The following is a 9241-nucleotide window of genomic DNA, read 5'->3' as shown; positions in this document are numbered from 1 at the left end:
CAGCCATCGTGTGTATAAATTTTCTCTAGCCAGGGCTTTGTCCAGTGGCCTACATGAGGGACAGTCACCTCTGGGTGCAAAACAACTACCTGGGGGAGGAAACAAAACATAATTTTTCTTTCTTCCTTCTTTCTTCCCTCCCTACCTGTTTATTTCTTTCTTTTTCTTCCTTCCTCCCTTCTTCCTCCTCCCTCCTTTCTTAACATGCAGGGTTGATGCTTGTCCTCACTTTATGCTGGTCAGATGGCCCTAAAGTACTTATAGTAAAGTGTCCTAAGGAGGTGTGTAGGTCCTCAGAGGCTGGCCAGCAACGCCTTTGCTTGTTTGTTGGTTTCCTTCAAGGTATGTATCAGGCAGGGTCCAGGCTGATATAGGAAACAGGAGCAGTCAGTGGGGATTACTGAGGAGTTTAATAAAGGAGATTTGACAATGGACTGGGCAGAGTTAAGGGAAATCCATGAAGACAGGCACAGCCTCAGTGTGGCAGCAGTTAGTACTCCTGGGTGAAGGGGCTTGGGAGAGGCCCCCAGTGCAGGGGGCTACCAAGGGGGATGTAGAGGTGCTGTGGGCCTGTGCCCAGTTAGCTGGAAGACAATCACTCAGTTTTAACACAATTAACCCTTACAGAATAGACTTGTGGCTGTGTAAGATTCTGGAAAAGAAAGCAGAGATTGAAGATGATGCTGATGCTGTAAGACGCATGAGAAGACGGAGCTGACACTTCCCTCTCTTGCTGGAGCTCCTTGGCAGCCGCGTTTTTCCGTGAAACCGAGGACCAGCTCATCAGATCTGACATATTCAGTCGCATTGCTCATCCAAGTTAAGTCTCTTTTTAACTGAAAGCAACAAACCAACTTTTTACTTTTAATAAATAAAACATTCACATATTGTTCATCTCATCTTTAGAACCAGGGGCTTCCCTGGTGGATCACGTGGTAAAGAATATGCCTGCAATGCAGGAGACCCAGATTTAATACCTAGGTTGGGAAGATCCCCTGGAAAAAGGGATGGCTACTCACTCCAGTATTCTTGCTTGGAGAATTCCATGGACTAGAGAACCCTGCCTGGGTGGCTCCTCTAGTCTGTGGGGTCACAAAGAGTTGGACATAACTGAGCAACTAACACTTCCACTTTTCACTTTCATCTTTAGAACATTCTTCTTAGATTCTGTTTTTGCATTGTTATGTGACGAACATTTTAAAAATAATTTATACGAACAAGAAGGTATGTAATTTGTAAGTGAATATGTCTATGTGTGTGTTGGGGAACAAATATTAAATTTTTATTTTTTGGCTGTACCACACGGATTATGGGCTTTTAGTTTCTCTACCAAGGATTGAACCTGGGCCCCCAGCAACAAAAGTTCTGAGTCCTAAATTCCCTGGACTGCCACAGAATTCCCAAATAGTAATTTGGGTACAAATTAAGATCTCTGGCTTAGAGGTGTTAAGTTTTAGGTACCCATTTGCCATCCAAGTGGCAAATATATATGTGATGTTTGCTAAAAAATATTTTAATGATTGTGTTTGTGATACAAGTTTTGGGATTAGGGGTCCAGAGCCCTATTGGGAAAGACTTACTCCAGGTCTGGTGGCTCAGACGGTAAAGAATTTGCCTGCAATGCAGGAGACCTGGGTTCGATTCCTGAGTGGGGAAGATCCCCTGGAGAAGGGAATGGCAACCCAGTATTCTTGCCTGGAGGATCCCATGGACAGAGGAGCTTGGTGGGCTACAGTCCATGAGGTTGCAAAGAGTTGGACACAACTGAGCAACTAACCCTGAATATTCATTGGAAGGACTGATGGTGAAGCTGAAGCTCCAAGACTTTGGCCACCTGATGTGAAGAACTGACTCATTGGAAAAGACTGGGATGCTGGGAAAGATTGAAAGAGAAGGGGATGAGATGTTTGGATGGCACCACGGACTCAATGCACATGAGTTCGAGCAAGCTCCGGGAGTTGGTGATGGATAGGGAGGCCTGGTGTGCTCTCGAAGAGTTGGACATGACTGAGCAACTGAATTGAACTGAGCAACTAACATTTTCACTTTTACTCCAGGTCAGTGATTAGGATTTGCCCAAATTGCCAAATTGTGGCCTGGCTGAACACAAGCTGGTGCCAAAAGGCTGCATAGGAACACCGACAGGATGAGCCCAAGACTGTGACCCAGGACAGGGGCCAGAGCCTGAAGTGTTCTAGCCCAGGGAGGGACAGAGAGCTGGCATCACAGGATCCCTGCTGTCAGATACAGCCTGCCCCCTCCTTGCCCATTCTGTGTGACCTCACCCAGACACGTGGCTCGGTGACTCCCCTGCCCTCTCCTTGAACTGTGGACACAAAGACCCAAATATCTTTGTGGCATCTCTTGGATGACACATGGGCACCTCAAACTGAATGCATCCAGATTAGAGCTCTTAACTGGTGCCCGGATCTGTTCCTCCCTCAGTGTTTCTCATCTCAGTAAATGACACCCTTGTCCTTTAGTGGCTCAGCCAAAATTCAAAGACATCCTCAACTCCTCTCTCCCTATTTCTTTTCTTGCACCCGTGTGTGTGTACTCAGTTGTGTCCGACTCTTTGCAACCCCATGGACTGTAGCCCCCCCAGGCTTCTCTGTCCCTGGGATTTTCCAGGCAAGAATACTGGAGCAGGTTGCCACTTCCTCCTCTAGGGGATTTTCCCGACCCAGGGATTGAAACCTGCCTCTCTTACGTCTCCTGCGTTGGCAGGCAAGTTCCTGATCCATCAGCAAATCCTATTGGCAGATTCTACTGGTTCCCTGTAAATCCCAAACTCCACTGCTTCTCTCTCCAGCCACCCTCCTCCCTGGTCTAGCTGGGTACAACTGCCCCCGGGTTATTCCCCCATGATGCCCCTGCACACATGGGTCAAAGTGTGACATTTCCTTACTTTCAAATCCAAAACTCTTACCGCAGCCATTAGGGGACCTCGTCCCTGATTACTCTTTGCTCCTGTTTCTTCTCTCCTTTGCTCTTTTTCAATAACCACAGTGCACCTCTCTGCTCTCATAACTTCCCAAGCAAGGGGTTGTCACAGGGCTTCTCACCTGAGATCAGGTGTCCCCCACCATCCCAACTGACTTAACATTCTTCCTCACTCTCCATCTCCTTCCCTGGCTTTTGATCCCCATAGCACTGATTTGCCTGATGTTAGGATTAATCGTTTGCTCACTGTGTTCGCTTCCTGTGGCTGCTGTCACAAATTACTGTGCTCACAGTGCCAGAGGCCACAAGTCCCAACTCAGTTGCACTGGCCAAAATCAAGGGCTGCATTCCTTCCGGAGTCTCTAGAGGACAATCTGTTCCTTTCCCTTTCCGGCTTCTTTTCCTTTTAAAATTGTGTTTTAAAACACACACACATAGTATAAATGAATCATCTTGACCATTTTTAAGTGTACAGGTCAGTGGTTTAAGTACAGTTGATACTTGAACAATTCAGGGGGTTAGGGCCACCAACACCCCCTCTCGCCCACTCCCACTGCCCCCAGAGACACAGACACACACACACACACACACACACACACAGTCGTAAAATCTGCACACTGCTATCTCTGCCTTAAAACCAAAAGAGTTGATAGATGATGACTCACCCAGGCCAGGAAGCCGAAACTGGAAAGAATCAGGACTCAACTCCCTGTTCTTTTGATTCTACAAATTGCGATCTCTACTCAAACACAAACTTTTCCCCACACTTCATCAAAGACCTGTAAAATGAAAATACAGGTACTATCTTTACTGAAGAAAATCTGCATATAAATGGACACTCCCAGCTGAAATGGATGTTGTTCCAGGGTAAACTGTACATTCACACTGTTGTGAAACAGATCTCCAAAAGTTTAATTTTCTTTTTTGGGGGGCTATGCCATTTGGTTTGCCGGATTCTAGTTCCCCGACCAGGGCTCGAACCTGTGCCTCCTGCAGTGGAAGCATATAGTCCTAACCACCAGACCACCAGGGAATTCCCCAATACTTGGAAAAAAAAAAGCCTTTCTTTATTTATTTGGAATATAGTTGATTTGCAATACGTGTTGGTTTCAGGTTTACAGTCAAGTGAATCAGTGATATGTGCACATATAGCCAAAAATTTTAAAGAGTATTTTCCCATATAGATCATCACGGAGTGCAAAACTTTTCCATCTTGCAAATCTGAAGCTCTGAACCCATTAAACAGTCCATCTTCTTTCCCCCTCTCCCCCAGCCCCTGGTGACCACCGTTCTACACTCTTTTCCCATGAATTTGACTACTTTAGAGGCTTCATCCAAGTGGGATTGTACAGAATTTCCCTTGTGACGGGCTTTGCACTCAGCAAGGTGTCCTCTAGCTTCCTCCGTGTGGTAGCATGTGACAGGATTTCCTTCCTTTATTTATTTTTAGGATTTCCTTCCTTTTTAAGGCTGAATAATACTCCACATTTTCTCTCTTCATTCCTCTGTTGTTGGAAACGTATTTTGTTCCCATATCTTGGTTAATGTGGATCGTGCTGCTACAAGCATGGGAGTGCAAATATCTCTTCAAGACAGTGATTTCATTTTCTTCACTTATATACACATAAGTGAAATTGCTGAGTCATACGATAGTTCTTTTCTTTTCTTTTTTTAAAAATTTATTTATTTTTGGTCGCGCTGAGTCTTCGTCGCTGCGCAAGGGCTTTCTCTAGTTGCGGCCAAGAGGGGCTGCTCTTCGTTGCGGTGCACAGGCTTCTCTTGGCGGTGACTTCTCTTGCTGCGGAGCACAGGCTCTAAGCACACGGGCTTCAGTAGTTGTGTCTCGTGGGCTTTAGCGTACAGGCCCAGAGGCATGTGAAATCTTCCCAGACTAGGGTTCGATCCACTCGTAGATTCTTATCCATTGCGCTACCAGGGAAATCCTTATTTTTAATTTTTTCAAGGAACCTCCATACCATTCTCCCATTATGGCTGTCCCAACTTACATTCCCACTAGCAGTATACAAGGGTTCCTTTTTCTCCACGTCCTCTCCCACACTTGTTATCTTTTGTTTTTTGATAAGAAACCATTCTAACAGGAAAGGGGTGATATCTCATTGTGGTTTTGATCTGTATTTGCATCACCTGACGATTAGTGATGCTGAGCACCTTTTCATTTACCAAATGGCCACGTAGATGCATTCTCCTGAGAAATGTCTGCTCAGATTTTTTGCCTATTTTAAAAAATTGGATTAAAAAGAAAAAAGATTTTTGAGTTGCTTAAGTTTCAAATACATTTTGCTATTTACCTATATCAAAGATACGATCCAAAAATATTTCCTCCCATTTCGTCGGTGGTCTCTTTGCTTTGTTGATGGTTTCCTCTTCTGTGAGAAAGCTTTTTAGTTTAAAACCATCCCACTTGCTCATTTTTGCTTTTGCCATCTGTTCCCCTGGGGTCTTATCCAAAAAAACTGTTGCCCAGACCACGGTCAGGAAGCTTGTCTTCTATGTTTTCTTCTAATATATTTTTCTTCTATATGTTTATTTTCTTCTAACGTTTGATAGTTTCAGGCCTTACAGTTGTCTTTAATGCATTTGGAGTCGATTTTTGTGTACGGTGTGAGATGGGGGTTCACCCTCCTTCTTCTGCATCTGGATATTCAGTTTTTTCCAGCACCGTTTATTGAAGAGACTATCCTTACCCCATTGTGTGTTTTTGGTACCCTTGTTGAAGATTGGTGGTGGTGGTTTAGTCGCTAAGTTGTGACCGACTCTTGTGACCTCACAGACAGAGGAGCCTGGCAGGCTACAGTCCATGGGATTCTCCAGGCAAGAATTCTAGAGTGGGTTGCCATTTCCTTCTCCAGGGCATCTTCCCAACCCAGGAATTGAACCCGGGTCTCCTGCATTATAGGCGGATTCTTTACCAACTGAGCTACAAGGGAAGCCCTTGAAGATCAGTCGATCGTAAACGCATGGAATTATTTCTGGACTCTATTCTGTTCCATTGGACTCTCTCTTTTTCTTTATTACTGTAGCTTTGTAATGTATTTTGAAGTCAGGAAGAGTGATGCCTTCAGCTTTATTCTTCCTGTTCAAGACTGTTTTGACTGTTTGGGGTCTTTTGAGGTTCTGGATGAATTTTAGGCTTGTTTCTGTGAGGGTACGTGGGCTGAAGACTTCCTATTCTGCAACCTTGCTAATGTCATTTCTCTGTATTTTTCTCTTCTTGTGGTATCTTTGTCCGGCTTTCCGAGTAACGAAATGGTATCAGGGTAATGCTGGCCTCTTAGAATGAACTTGGATCTGTTTCACCTCTTCAGTCTTTTGGAAGAGTTTCAGGAGAATTGGTATAAATTCTTCTTTAAATATTTGGTAGAATTCACCAGTGAAACCATCTGGTCCTGGCTTTTCTTTGTTGGGAGGATTGATTACTGATTCATTCTCCTTTCTTGCCATTAGTCTGTTCAGATTTTCAATTTTTTTTTCACCATTCAGTCTTAGCAGATTGTGTGTTTTTAGGAATTTATTCATTTCTTGGAGGTTATTCAATTTGTTGGCACACAAGTCTCCTAGCTTCTTTTAAGGATACTTGTGATGGCATTTAGGGCCCATCAGGATAATATCCTCATCTTAAGATTCTTAATTACATCTGCAAAAACTTTTTTCATATAAGGTAGCTGCCATGGGCTTAAAATTCATGCCCCCTTAAAATTCATATGTCGAAGTCCCAACCCCCAACATCTCGGAATGTCACTGTGTCTGGAGATAGAATCTTTAAAGAGGCGATTAGGTTAAAATGAGGTCATCGGGAACTTTCCTGGCAGTCCAGTGGCTAAGACTCCATGCTCCCAATGCAGGGGGCCTGGGTTCGATTCCTGGTCAGGGAACTAAGACTCCCCCATACCACAACTAAGAGCCCTCACACGGCAACGAAGACCCGGTGCAGCCAAATAAATCAATACTGAAAAATACACACAAAAATGAAATGAATACAAGAACTAAAATAAAAATGGTGTCAGAATAATAAATAAAAATTTGTCAGAATGGGCTCAAATCCACTACGACTTGTGTCCTTATAAGAAGAGGAGGTTAGGAGACATATATGCACAGAGGGAAGACCATGCAGGGACCCAGGTAGAAGGCGGCCACCTGCACTCCGAGGAGAGAGGCCTTAGGAGAAACTGGGCCTGTGGACACCTTGATCTTGGACTTCCAGCCTCCAGAACTGTGAGAAAATAAATTTCTGCCAACCAGCCTGTGCCACTTTGCTATGGCAGCCTGAACAGACTACTAGCAAGCGGTGGTATTTACAGGGTTTCGGGGATTAGGACCCAGGTCTCCTTGAGACTGTTATCAGCCTGGCACAGGAGTCTTGCCTGGAGAATCCCATGAACAGAGGAGCCTGGCAGGCTACAGTCCACGGGGGTCGCAAGAGTCGGCTATGACTCAGCGACTAAATCACCATCTCTCTCCCAGCGTGTATAACTAGTGACAGCAGGGAGTTTAATCTCTCTTATTCTTACAACAAAGTTTATCCTCAGGGAATTGCATTATGGTGTGGATAGACAGTAAACAAAGAAGCAAAGTGCACTCTGGGCTTTCCTGATGACCCCGCGGTAAAGCATCGGCCTGCCAGTGCAGGAGACGCGGATTCCGTCCCTGTATCAGGAAGATCCCCTGCAGAAGGCAATGGCAACCCACTCCAGGATTCTTGCCTGGGAAATCCCATGGACAAAGGAGCCTGGCGGGCTACAGTCCATGGGATCGCAGAGTCGGGCACGACTTAATGACTAAACGACAACAACAAAGTGTGCTGTGTTATGTCGCGACATGACAGTGGGTGTTGGTCACGGGTGCTTGGAGAAAGAGAAGGCAGGGCCTAGTGTTGGAGGAAGGTATAGCTCGAAATCCCCAATCAGGGACTGAACCTTTGCCCTCAGCAGTGAAAGTCAGGAATCCTAACCACTTCAGTTGCTTCAGTCATGCCGACTCATGTCTCCTGCTTTGGCAGGTGGGTTCTTTACCACTAGCGCCACCTGGGAAGCCCCAACCACTGGAAAAGAAAGTGAAAGCCGCTCAGCCATCTCTGACTCTTTGCAACCCCATGGCCTGTACAAGTCATAGAATTCTCCAGGCCAGAACACTGGAGTGGGTAGCCACTCCCTTCTCCAGGGGATCTTCCCAACCCAGGGCAAACCCGGGTCTCCCACGTTACAGGCGGATTCTTTACCAGCTGAGCCACCAGGGAAGCCCAAGAATACTATCCCTTCTCCAGCAGATCTTCCTGACCCAGGAATTGTACTGGGGTCTCCCGCACAGCAGGGGGATTCTTTACCAGCTGAGTTACCAGGGAAGCCCCTGGACCACCAGGGAATTCCCTAGAGTTTGCAATTTCAGAAACAGGGTCAGGGGAGCACCTTCTGAGAAGGTGACATTTGAGTCAAGACCTGAAGGAGGTGAGGGTGCCAAGCACGTCGATAGCAGAGGGAAGGACGTTCTGGGCAAGGGAGACAGCAGAGGTGCTGGCCGGAGATGGGGTGGCCTCTGCCCGCGAGGAATGGGGAGAGGGCAGGGTAGTTGGGTGGCTGGTAGGGGGCCAGGTAGCAGGATGCAAGATCAGAACAGCTGGTCTAACTCAGTTAAGAGGCTCCTCGGCCATGGACGGGCCTCTGGCTTGGGCAGACGGCAGCCGCTGCAGGATTTTGAGCAGATGCATGACCTGAGCTGACTTTACGTTTTAAAAGGATTGTTTTGGCTGCTGTGTGAAGCGAAGGCTGAAAAGGAGCCAGGTCAGGATGGGGAAGCCCAGTCTGGAAGCTGTGTCTGTTGTCTAGGCAAGAGTTGCTGTGGACCAGGGCCTGGACCCTGGAGGTTGGGAGGGGTGGTTGGACCCTGGTCACCCTCTGAAGGTGGTGCCCTGGGGTTTGCTGGTGAATCTGGTGTGTGAAATGGGAGGAGAGGAGGATTCCTAAGCTGCAGCCTGAACCCCTGGAACTGAGATGGGGAAGGTGCCGAGGGGCAGAGGGGAGCAGGTTATGGTGGGGGTGGGAGGGGGGAACCCATGCCACTCAGGGTTATGAGACTTTCAGGTGGGGATGTTAGGAACTGGCTGTGAACGTGCAGGTCCAGAGTTCAGGGGAGAGGTCTGTGCTGGAGGTATCAGTTTGGGAATTGCTAATGCGTACATGGTATTTAAAGTCATAAATTATGAGAAACCACAGCAGGGGGCCCCCAGGGCTGAATGCTGGAGCCGGCCAAATTTCAGAGTCTGGAGAGCTTGTGGAGTAATGAG

This window comes from Bos indicus x Bos taurus, chromosome 25 (genome assembly GCF_003369695.1).
Source record: "Bos indicus x Bos taurus breed Angus x Brahman F1 hybrid chromosome 25, Bos_hybrid_MaternalHap_v2.0, whole genome shotgun sequence".
NCBI classification, from domain to species: domain Eukaryota; kingdom Metazoa; phylum Chordata; class Mammalia; order Artiodactyla; family Bovidae; genus Bos; species Bos indicus x Bos taurus.
This window is presented reverse-complemented; position numbering follows the sequence as displayed.